Source organism: Peromyscus leucopus, chromosome 11 (assembly GCF_004664715.2).
Source record: "Peromyscus leucopus breed LL Stock chromosome 11, UCI_PerLeu_2.1, whole genome shotgun sequence".
Classification (NCBI taxonomy): domain Eukaryota; kingdom Metazoa; phylum Chordata; class Mammalia; order Rodentia; family Cricetidae; genus Peromyscus; species Peromyscus leucopus.
Genome location: NC_051072.1, coordinates 9,058,288 through 9,067,159, shown reverse-complemented (window position 1 = coordinate 9,067,159; position 8,872 = coordinate 9,058,288). Strand labels below are relative to the sequence as shown.

The 8,872-nt window shown below is 36.5% G+C and overlaps 1 non-coding gene across 1 annotated transcript; it reads right to left on the bottom strand.

Moving 5' to 3' along the window:
• Positions 1–726: 726 nt before the first annotated feature.
• LOC114692463 lies at positions 727–889 on the bottom strand. The gene has a single exon (XR_003734419.1). It is a non-coding gene; the product is annotated as a U1 spliceosomal RNA (small nuclear RNA).
• Between the last annotated feature and the right edge of the window lie 7,983 nt (positions 890–8,872).

Genomic DNA, 8,872 nt, shown 5'->3' with positions numbered 1-8,872 from the left:
AAAAAAAAAAGAAAAAAGAAAAAGAAAGGCAAGTTAGTTGAGTTTGTTCACATTCTACTTCTCAGGCTATACTTGCAGAGGTGAAAACGTTTTGGATATTCATACTTGCACCTGGATAAGATGTCAGGGGAACAGTTGTCACTCATGAATATGTTTTCATTAATCAGCTTGATTATTTTCCACATCCCAGTCGGTTCCACTGACACTCCCTCTCATGCTGGAGTTATTGTATGGTTCTGCCAACAAAATACCCCATTTGCATTTGGAATAGACTTCTCTGAGGATGCTATGTCCGCTTTTTTTTTTTCTGTCAGACTCATCAGTATTATCAAGCTTATCAAACCACCTAGAAATGTAGCCTTTTACTACATGTCTTGATGTCACCCTTCCTGTTCCATTACAGCCGCTCTCTTCAGTTATTTTTACCATCATTTTGACACTTCTTGCGAAAAAGACAGACAACATAATATGCAGGTGGACCTATTAACTAGCCATAATAGAGGTTGCTTTTTGTGTCATACTAGAAAGCAAGCTCCCAAGGTAACCAATATTTTTGAAAATCAAGGTTCCTAGTGTGCAACAGAAAACGGTGTGGGGTCTGTTATAACAGAGGGATCTAGTTGGAACTGAAGGAACCCAAATCTTCCTTCCTTCTTTCCTCCCTTACTTCCTTTTTTCCTTCCTTTCTTCCTAGTGCCCTTCCCTTATTTCATTCTTTCTTTCTTCTAGGAGAAAGTGTGAATGCAGTCCCATACAACTCCAAATTATGCAGTTGAGTTTCCCACTTTTGTGTAAATTGCAGGAGTCTACATGCCCAGAATGCTGTGGATGAGCCTAGCCCTGGGAAAACCTCTTACTTGATCATGGTATTCCCCTGCCAGATTGGTAGCTGCAAATACATTTTAATGGGCAGTAAGAATCAATAACCATTCCTCAGAAGGAGATAGTTATCGTTCTTATTCTGGCAGTAATGGGAGATACTCCTGGGTCTTGAGAGGACCACTGTTCTTCCCCCAAGCTGTTTACCACATCAGTATCTTTTAAAATGACACAGTCACATAGAAGCCTAAGACCTATGTCCCCCAGTGGAGTTGTGAGGTGTATATGAATGCAGTTTTCTGTGATGATAAGTTCGACTAACACATCCATAGCTATCTCTTTACACTGGTTCCAACCACAATGATCTGGGTTGGAACCAGTGTACAATGTTGGTCTGGCCCTCTACTCTAGGCAAAGCCACTTTTAGTTTTACTGTAGATTACTCCTTGTACAGAAAAAAATATTGGGCTCAAACAGAAAAATTTCAAGAAACAAGACCTATGCTCTGAACGATGTCCATCTGCACCCTCCCATTGGTGATCCATCCAGTTGAAGAATAACCGTATTACTGAATGATCTCTTCACTGAATCCTGGAAAGGTGTGGGAAGGAGAGAAAGCTCAGCTACAATCAGGGAGTTCTTTCACCGATCTTAGTGCATTAAATCTGGCTTTGAATTGTAATTACCCTGTTTTAATGCCTTTTATTCTCTTATTTCTCAATCTTTTATGAGTTCCCCTGTAGTGCCATATAAAACCTTAGAAATAATTTTAATCAATTAATGTTAAATGTATCTCAAAGCACTTAAGTGTTCTATAACAAAAGGTAACTTTTAAAGCTTGTACTGACAAGCAAAATATATTCACTTTCAATATTTATCCCAGACTATTAAAATTAACATTAGAACATTTCATTTTTTAATCATCATTATACTATATAACATAAATATAAATATGCATTTCTATTGAAATTCTCTTCCTCCTTTTTTAAATATAGAAAAATAAATTCTAGTGGGAATTCTGCAACATTGAAGTCATCTCAAAAAGTTAGGCACTTTATAATAGTGAACTGTAAAAATTAAATATATTATGTGTGATATATTAATTAATCTTACTAATATAATTGATACAGTTTTTGGATTATAGCATATGGCAACAGGTCATATATTTAAAGATATGTTAAAAAGAAATGCCTTTTAATTCTTTGATTTAATGTTGATATATAGAAATAAAATAATTACAGTGTTCAAGAGTATATTTCACAAATAAATCAGTCTGTCCTAAAGTCATGGGATTTTTGGACTCAAGGAAGTATATAATTTGCCTCATATAGCCAACTTTCTTCACACTTGAGGATATAGAACCAGAGGAATTCATAACTTAATCATGGTAGTTATGTGACAGGGACCAAGGAAATGTCTGATTTGTTTGTTTCTCTACATTATTTTATTTCATATTTATGTAGGTTATTTTTCTTCCAAAAGCATTTCAGGGTTTTTCAAAACCTCACCTATAAAAGTCATATTAATCAGTAAGGTAAAATCTTCACTTCTTCAAAAATTTTGATTGGCATTTGCTTGTTCATTGTAGATAGTGATAAGTTTTTATGGGGTTTTTTTTGTTTGTTTGTTTTTGATTGTAAGAAATTTTTCTCTTTTTTTAAATTATTTTTTTTACATCCTGACCACAGTTTCCCCTCCCTTCTTTCTTCCCAGTCACTCTCCCTACCCTCAGACCCCACCCATTCCTCCTCCACTTCCCTTCAGAAAAGGGCAGGCCTTCCATGGATGTCAACCAAACATGGCATATCAAGTTGCAGTGAAATTAGGCACCTCCTCTCCTATTAAGGCTGGATGAGGCAACCCAGTAGGAGGAAAGAGTCCCCAAAACAGGTAATAAAGTCAGAGACAGCCCCTGCTCCCACTGTTAGGAGTCCCACAAAAAGACCAAGCTACACAACAACTGTAACATGTGTGGAGGGCCTAGGTCAGTCCCATGCAGGCTCCTTGGTTGTCATTCAGTCTATGTGAGTCCCTATGAGCCTAGATTAGTTGATTCTATGAGTTTTCTTGTGATATTCTTGACCCCTCTGGTTCTTACATACTTCCTCCCCGTCACTTCCACAGGATTCCCAGAGCTCTGCCTAAAGTTTGGCTGTGGGTCTGCAATTGTTTCCATCAGTTGATGGATGGAGCCTCTCTGATGACAATTGGGCTGGGCAACCATCTCTGAGTATACCAGAATATCATTAAGAATGATTTCATTTCATTGACTTTTTTTTTTCTTGCCAGTCAAGTTTGGTTCTGTCCTATATCTCTTGGCTGTCCAGCTTCTGGGTCCTGGCCCTCCAGGCACTGTCAAGGGTGGGCTCCCTCTCATGGCATTGGTCTCAAGCTGTACTTGTCACTGGTTGGTCACAATCACAATATTTTCACCACCTTTACCCCAACATATCTTGTAGGTAGGATAAATTGTAGGTCGAAGGTTTTGTTGCTGTGTTGGTATGTCAGACCCTCAGAAGAATAACCCATTGTGTAAATATAATCACACTTTCCTTATGCATTCTTCAGCTGACAGACATCTAGTTTGTTTCCAGTTTCTAACTATATTACAGATAAAGCTGCTGTGAACATAGTTGAACAAGTATCCTTGTGGTATGATGGGATATTGAAATGTGTGATTCTTTAAAATAAACCTCCAGTGACATCAAAAGGCTTCTTACTTTTATGGTTAATAAATTCAAATGGGTTTCTCTCCCTACTTAGGAAACTAACAATGCAATGAGTGATAATTTATAAAGCCATAACTATAGTGAGACCAAATTTTATAAAAAAAAAAAAAAGAAGGCATGTCAAAATTGGAAACTAGGACATCCTATGTTCTATGAAACAACACAATAGACTTGAATGTAGGACCTTTAGAAAACACTGAGCTCCTCAATGCATCCACTTGTGAATAAAATCTGAGCACTCTGAAAAAGATGCCTCCTGCTGTATGTATTCAGGACTTTTAGCTTTTCAAAGCAATCTATTTACTGAAAGATGAGATGCAGGCTTTGTCTCTTCCCATATTGTAGATTAAGAAGGCAAGATGGATACAAGTGAGCAATTGACTAGTGTGTCCAGATCCAGTAACTGCATCATCACATCACATCAGTACCTTGTGATACTACTCATCAGCCTTCACTTGAAGGTCTGTATTTCCAAATGATGGCAAGTAAAATCGCCAAGATCACAGTGCTTTACAAATACAATTAACCATCTTAAACTATTTATTGTGAATAATTTTTGTTACTGATGCGATAGCCAAACACTCTTTGTTATTATTATGTAAGCTCCTATGGGAATCATTCTTGGTTTTTACCTTTTTTTCTACATTTAAAGGGGCCTTTGTGTTATATAATAGCTGAATTTGCTTCGGTTTACCTATTAAAGCCTTGTTCCAACCAGAAGCACGGCAATCCTCCCCACTGTTTTGTGTTTATAATCTTCTCCACTCTTTTGTTACCAGCCATATTCATGTGTCACAGGGAGGAAGGCCTCCCAGCTGAGTCTTGGTGTAGAACCTCTCTTTCCTTAGTGAGAGTTTCTCTGAGCTTTGATCCAGAGACATGGAGCTCCAATTACAACTTGAGGGATTAAAAATAGAATAAGAGAAGTTTTATCTCTAGGGATATTTTTGAATACCCCACCATTTCATTCACATGTACAGTAAGGACTGAGAGGTAAAACAACAAAGAAATTTAAGGACTCTTATCAAGAAAGAATAGGTATACTACTCTCTTGGCACCATTTGATATGTTCAAACTTGTCTTAGAGAGAGCCCAACCATCCCAAGTTATCATTCTATTATCCCTATCATTCTCTTATGAATGCATGTCTGAACCTTTGAAATTCATAATCTGAAACCCTAATCCTCAGTGGTATTCTCATAAGGCATTGGGCTTTTGGTAGTAATTAGGTAGTTAGTGTGGGAACAGGATGAGATCTCTGCTATTATAAAAAGAGGCAAAGAAGAGCACAGGTCCCTCTTCCTGTTATGATGCAATAAGACTGTTACCTAACAGTAGGAAGTAGGCTCTTACCAAACATGGCATCCATCTGTATCTAGACTCTGGACTTCCCAGACACTAGATCTATTACAAACAAATGTCTTTCACTTAAGTCAACCAGTCTACCTTACTTATTCCTAGAAGCCTATGCTCATGCACCTTTCCGATATCACAATTGTTCATGTTTATATGTTTTTTTCTATTTCCATATGTATGTATTATGGGTGCTGCATATGTGTGTTGACATGTGTTAGGTACACACATTTGTAGTTGCCTGTGCACATGTGTAACACAGAGACCCAGAGTTGACATCAAGGATCATCGTGCATTACTCCTCTACCTTATTCATTGAGGCAGAGCCTCATAATCACAGCAAGAACTACTATTACGGATAGCCTTACTAGTCAGCTTTCTCTGTGGTTCCTGCATGTCTACTTTCTGCTGCTGGAATTACTGGTGGTCACCATATGCACCTGACAATAGAAGGGTTGGGAGGATCAAGCTTGCATTGCAAATAACAGCTGAGCCACCTCCTATGACCTGTTTATTATCATACTCCAAAATAATATTTTAAAAACACATATCAAACATCATATTCAAAATTACAGTGTAGGCCAAGGGCATAAAACAATCCAGAACATTCTTTTATTAACTAAACCTACATTTTTAAAGACAGACATATACATCATTCATATGCATTTGACTGCTAAAAGTGGCCATTCAACAAGTAAGTGCTGAATGGGAAGGAACAAATATAAGATATGAAAAGTAGACAAGACTGAGCAAATAAACAGTCTTCCCAGTCACTGAGGTGAGCAGCATATCTTCCATTTGATGAGAGGCATGAGATACCCAACAGGTACTCTGAGGCTATGAAAATGACTCAAGAGAATTACCTCCATAGCCAAGGATTTGTCAGATTCAATAATACATTGTTTTAAAACATTGAACCACAAAAATGACAGTTTCATGTTTTAATCTAATACTTTGCTGCTAGCAGTAGCCCTTTCACTTATTTGATTCATAGGTCCTTACCAGCAGTTGTGGTTGAACTCCCACTAAAGACTGAAGTTTAAAATAGAGATACACTTTAATGCAAATCTTAAAACATTTATATGCATGCTTGCAATATTAAAATTAGTTTGATGGAATACAGGTAACCCCAGGCAGTAATTTCAACTAATTTTTACTATGTTCCAATAAAACTAGGAAAATTGATAATAGTTTTGTTTTTTGCTTGTTTTGCTTGTCATTTCCTTTTCTAGGACTACATGGACTTCCAAAAATTGCTACAGTAATCCAACTGTAGTCCAGGCAATTGAAAAATAAAACTGCTTTCCTTTGAAAGAGAAAATGGCTTGAAGAGAGAAGTCCAATGTTAATTTCAGTCTTCGTGTTCATTTGCGTATAGAACACTCACAGTTAACAGTCTGCATAATTATGCAGCAAACAATGTCTGCACTGTGTTAGGTAGAACTTTGTCTCAATTAAGAATGTTTTCTTTTTCCCAACTAGTTATGACTTCTCAGTAGAGTAAGTGGAGAAGACATAACCCAAGAGCTTGTTTTCAAGAACATATCTTACTATCCAGTAAATGCATTATTCTCCAAGCCAATTATTTACTATATAAAATTATACTGAGCAGCCATCAAATAGTGATACAGTAGTTAGATGCTAAAATAATTTGTGTGTGTGCATGTGTGTAACACAGCCAAGCATATCTAGATTTCCCTTGTACTTGAACTGTATGTTCTATGACTAGGCAAGAAGGGTTTATTCACACTTTAGAACCAGTATTACATAAAAAACACCTTTACAACTTTGCTGAGGGCAATATTAATTGATTAGATGAGATGTATTAATTACCAAATCTGAGACAAATTTAATGAGCAAGTCTCTGAATGCAATTTAGTAGAAATATTGATGGGAAATACATCAAATGGCTTTAACAAGTAAAGCCTCACAATAATTCTCTGGGAAAGAGGTGAAAGATATCTTTTTCAGAGAGGAGAGAGAGAAAAGTAAAGATATTTGGGGAGTCCACACACTAGAGGGTATAGCCCCAATTTACTATTGTCCCATGATTCCTATAAGACAGGAGAAATAATTCAATAAGGGTATATAAGCTAAAAGTCAACAAAAAATTGATTTTTAAAGACATTTAAAACCAGATGAATCTGAGCTACTGATGCCCCATAAAGCTTTAAGCAAAGGCTCAGATGGTTAGCTCTGAATTGGAAAGGGCTTTCTATTTTCAGAAGTCTTAATGTGTGTTACAAATTAATTCTTACATTTTTATTAAAAGTTATAGATCATTCAGAAGCCAGAAACACCCTCTTCCTGGTGTCAGTATTAATTTATTTTCTTAATGATGCTTAATAGTCCAATTACTCATCCAGCTAAATGAGCCCTACACACTTTAATAGCTTAAAAATGAGATTATGCTATTCCAAGCCACACTAAATATCCAAAAGGAAAACCATATTATATGATCTCAATTATTTAATTTTATGACTGTATTGTCACAATACACATTCACAGCAAATAAAACTGTTTCTCTGGGAGAATTTCTCCTATTTTCACTTATTTTAGGACCTGGTATAATGCTCCTGGAGATGTTTCTGTGTTCAAATGAGTTTTTTATTATAAATAGCAACAATTCAATATGCTAGGTTAATAGTTTTGCAACCAAAGTGTATGTAAGAGAAAACTGATTTCAAGCAGCTTCAAGCTGGAGGTCTAGTTTCTAAGTCGTAGAAATGATTACAGTGTAACTTGTATGAAAGTAACATCCAGTTACATAGAGAGACTTCTGCACTCTTTCCTGCATTCATCTGTTAGGAAGCCTCAAAATCTAGCTAAAGACAAAGAAAAACCAACAAAGCAACAAAAATGCTTAAATGGTGAGAAGCAAAACCACTCTTGTCCTTGACTCTGAGCAAAGAGGCCAATTACCATTGGATTTTCTTATTCTTTGTGATCTAGTTGGGGGCAGGTGGTCAAAAACACTGAAAGGGCCCTGTGGTAAGTGCTTTAGGCTCTAGGTCTTTGAACCCTTGCATTCAGTTCTGTTCTCCCATTGTGATAGGAACCCCAGGCAAATCATCAACAGCCTAGCATGTCTGTGTTCATCTTATCCTTTACTTAGAACACTAGATCCTTTAGTTTTCATTTGAAATTTCAGCATCCTATCTCTATTTCCACTTACAAGAGTCCTTATCCTTAAGTCACTGCATGCCTTGACTTTTACAAAAGATTGAAAATTTAGTTGACTTGAATAATTGTTCAAAATTATACTAAAACCAATGAGAAGATGATTAAGGATATTTCTGGAGAATGTAGCCACAGGAGTGGGAATTCTACTTTTCTTTTTAACTCTTACCGACAGTTTTTTTTTTCACATAATATATTCAGATCATGGTTTCTCCTCCCCCAAGTCCTCCCAGATGTCCCTCCTCATCCACCCAAATCTATACTTTTCTTTTTCACTGAAACATCTTTTTTAAAAGGATGACACTTTCTCTACTGACTTTCTTCCACATCTTCCTCAGAAGTTCATCAGCCACAGGCACTTCAGTTGACTTCCCTGTCATCTGCTCTTCTCTGTTGACTGCCCTCTACCAGTGTCACGCTCTTCATCAGCCTTACATTAAAATGACTCTTCATGTCACGATATGGAAAGTCCTCAACTTGCTTCTTTCTCAATAATATGTATTCATTTATTTTATGAAGTTTTAGATTCATTTTGCCAATTTCTGTAAAAAGTGAAGACTGGATTGTATCATTACAAATTTATATATCACTTTGGATAGAACGAAAGTTTAAATAGCAACTAGATTTCTGACCCAGGAACCTGACTCAGCCAGGTATTTGCATAATTTCTAATTTTCTCAAGCAGTGATTTGTACTTTGTAGGGTACAGGTGCAACTCATCATTTGTTACACATATCCCTATGTGCATATCAGATATGAAATTACCAAAAGTTTTTAAAACCTGATTGTTT